This window comes from Silene latifolia, chromosome 11 (genome assembly GCF_048544455.1).
Source record: "Silene latifolia isolate original U9 population chromosome 11, ASM4854445v1, whole genome shotgun sequence".
NCBI lineage: Eukaryota > Viridiplantae > Streptophyta > Magnoliopsida > Caryophyllales > Caryophyllaceae > Silene > Silene latifolia.
In genome coordinates, this window is record NC_133536.1 from 154,948,957 (window position 1) to 154,952,808 (window position 3,852).

A 3,852-nucleotide genomic window follows, 5' to 3' on the forward strand; every position below is an offset into this window, starting at 1 on the left:
TCTACTTGGCGAAGATATCTCCGCCGCCTCCGCCTGAGCAGCGGAAAGCAGTTGGGGTTAGAAGAAATACCTTTATATATATATGTGTTACATTTTTAATTGTTGAATGTTTTTATATGTTAAATTTATATGTTATTTTTTTTGTAGGGAACAAAAAAGGCGGCTTTGGCGGATAAGCCTAAGTCCACAGACATGCCAACGACCTCGACTTCACAACAACTTGATGAGGTATGTATTTAATTAACTTCTCCATTTTTTTAAAAATTAACCTCGCCCCTTTATTTATATTTTGTCTGTATTTATAAAAGGCATGGTAATTTTGTGTAGGGGACAAAAAGACCGATAAGCCTAAGTCCCCGTCTTACTCGCTACTACTACCTCATCATTGAAAGAGCAGGTTGACGAGGTATTTAATTAAGTACGCTTTTATTTTTATTACTCCAACTAGGATATGTTACCTTTGGATTTTTTATTATTTTAATTATCTATACTACATGTGTAGGCTGGTGGTAGTAGCACCACATCAAAGACTCATTCTTTCCCGGTCGTGAAAGTTAGGAGTATAAACTCCACACAATATAAAGGGAAGGATTACATGCAAAAAGTAAGAACGGGGACGATGATGAGACTGTATGAGGAGGCTGGCCATCGCATAGCCTCCGAGCAACTGATAATTATTCCGCTCGAGGAGGATATTCTAGGGGCTGAGCGCCAAGCGCTTATATCATGGGATCTGCTAGCCGTATGGGCTGGACTAGACCAGATTGATATAGCACACATATTTGTTTGGATGAAGTAAGTTTCTTAATAAATAATTTCATAGTCTAATATTCTGACTACTAGGTAGATAGTGTTTTAAATACCGGAATTAATACCGTAATAATGTAGGATATTGCAATTGAGAGTGATCCCCGAGAAGAATATTCCATCTGATCAATACGGATTCCTGTGCCCCTATGTTTTATCTTTATTTATTCCGGATTTCTCGTTCGAACAACGGGTAGATTATATTGCTCAGCAATTGACGACAACCAAGAAGCTGATTTTTGGCGCTTATAATGAAAAAGGGTAATAAACAAATTAATATTACGTTTCCCCCTACAATTGCATTTTCATAACTAATATATGTACTTGTTAATAATGATGATGTCTCTTGATGTAGGACTCATTGGGTGCTAGCAGCCATCATGCCGACAAAGAAAAAAGTTTTCTGGTTGGACTCTTTACATCATCAACCAAGCGAGACTTTTAAGCACTTGATTAAAATGTAAGTTTATAATACTGATTTATTTATAATAACATTTTCAATTTTTATTTATAGAAAAAAGCTCGTTCATATTTTTGCCCCTAAAAAAATTAGTTTCTGCCTCCTTTTTTATTTTTTAAAAAAAGGGCCTTTAAGAAGAAAAGAGCAAACGAGGAGGATCAACCCACGAACGATTCTGATGTTGGCCCTGATTTTATTACGATAACAGGGGTACGTGCTCAAATACAATAACATTAAGTGCAAAATCTGTGTTTAATACTAATACAATACCTAAAGTTCAAGATTCTGATGTGAGCCTTCTCTCGTCTGTTTTTTTTATGTAATAATAGGCCCCTCGCCAGCCAGATAGCATACAATGTGGATACTACGCTTGTCGGTTCATGTTGGAGATTATTAGGCGAAGATATCTCGTTATTCCAGAAAGAGTTAGTAATAATTTAAAAATGTGTTTATTACTTTTTTTTAAATTAGAGCTAATGTTGTCTTGCAATTGCTGCTATATATACCATGATGTTGCTAATGTTGTCTTGCTTGCTGCTATATATACCATAATGTATTCTCTTTGTTTTTTCCGCAGTATGTAATCAACCATCCACAACAGATTGAGCAATACTCAAGTATAGATATAGACGAGGTAAGAGACATGTGGGGCAACTACGTCTTAGAATATATATAGATAGAAATGCATGATACTATACTCACAGTTTAGATCAGCTTATTAGTAATTTTTTTGTTGAAGTTAGGGAATGATTAATTAGTTCATGTAAATTCAACTCCTTGTAATTATATATATATATATATATATATGATGCTGCTGTTGTGGTTGAATTGAATCTATTGAGTTCTGATGAACCCAGCTATGATTTATCTTTGGTCTTTGGTATATGGTGTTTCATTGATATATGCGAGTTTTTGAATGGCATGAAACAAATTTAATTTTTCAGAACATTAGGTGTACGTAATAAAAACGGTTACTAAAAAAAACCGTTGTGAATACCTTTCACAACGGTTAATAAAACTAACACCGTTGTGAATGACATTTACAAATACCCGCGCATAATATTCAACAACAGGTTTTAATCAAAGAACCGTTGTTAAAAGTATTCACAATTTTGGAGGTAAAATTACAACAACGGGTATTAAACAAAGAACCGTTGTTACTAACAATTTCAACAACGGGTATGTAACATAAACCCGTTGTCAAAAGACTTCACAATTTTGGAGGGAAAGTTACAACAACGGTTATACATACGATAACCGTTGTTATATAATTCCCTCCAAAATTTTGAAACACTTTCCACAACGGAGAGCATCCAATAACAACGGCTTTTAACCGTTGTGAATAATTTAGACAACGGTTCCACTAAATAAGCAAACCGTTGTAAATACCTTCTACAACGGCCGCTTTAACAACGTCCGCTTTTTTATTTTACAACGGTTTTTACCCGTTGTTATAGGCTGTATCTGTAGTAGTGTTCCTAATCTCCTCCTCATTCTAATCTTATTCTTATCATCCATTCACTCATCTCTCTTTCATTCATTCCAAAATCAAAACCACATCTCTCATCCTCTCTTCCTCTCATCAACAAACCCAAAAAAAAACCAAAAAAAACCAAAAAAAAACCAAAACCAAATCAAAACAAATCTGAGAAATAAAAAAACAATCAAAAACAAAAACCACCAGCCACCTCCTCACCCACCACCTCCTCACCCACCACCACCGACCGCCACCCACCACCAGCCCACGACTCTCCTCTCCACAGCCACAACCCGACTCACCTCCACAGCCCACAACCCCGACTCACCTCCACAGCCCCACCACAACCACCTACACGCGCCCCCACCACCTCCTGCTGCCACGCGTCGACACCACAACCACAGCCCTACAACCGCGACCCCACCTACACAGCCCCACAACCACAGCCCCATCTCCAGTCTCCACCACTGCCCTACTCCACGACCATCTCCACCACCACCCAACACCGACTACTGCTGCCATACCCTACTCCACGACCATCTCCTGCACCAACACCACAACCCGAGAACCCTTCTCCACCCTTCCTCCTGCTGCCGCGCGTCGACACCACAATCAGCTCTGCTGGTTTTCAATTTTTTTTTTCGGTTTTTTTTTCTTTTGTTTTGTTTTTTGTTTGTTTTTTGTCGACATCACAAGTTTTGGTTTTGTATTTTGTTTGTTTTGTTTTTTTATAAATTTTTTTTTGGAGTGATTTTGTTTGTTTTATTTCAATTCTCGGTATTTTAAAAAAAAAAAAAAAAATTAGATCTTATTTTTTTTTTATAAAAGTTTTAGATCTTGGTTGTGACACTCAAAATTAGTTCTTCACATTTAAAATCTTGTTTTATTATTATTATATTTTCTTGTTTTATATTTTACAAATCTCGTCTTATTATTAGATCTTGTTTCTTGGTGATTGTTGGTTGTTGGAGGAGGATGGTGAGGATGTTGGTTTTTTTATCTATTTTTAGATTTGTTATTTAAAATCTCGTCTTATTATTATATTGTCTTGTTTTATATTTTACAAATCTCGCCTTGTTAATATCCGTTAAAATTTCACTTTTTTTCG

General features: G+C 36.2%; 1 long non-coding RNA gene across 1 annotated transcript; it reads left to right on the forward strand.

Annotated features, from left to right (window-relative positions):
* Positions 1 to 530: 530 nt before the first annotated feature.
* Positions 531 to 1,197, forward strand: LOC141615149 (uncharacterized). Its single transcript, XR_012529664.1, has 3 exons — positions 531 to 795; positions 889 to 1,068; positions 1,163 to 1,197. It is a non-coding gene; the product is annotated as an uncharacterized LOC141615149 (long non-coding RNA).
* Positions 1,198 to 3,852: the final 2,655 nt, after the last annotated feature.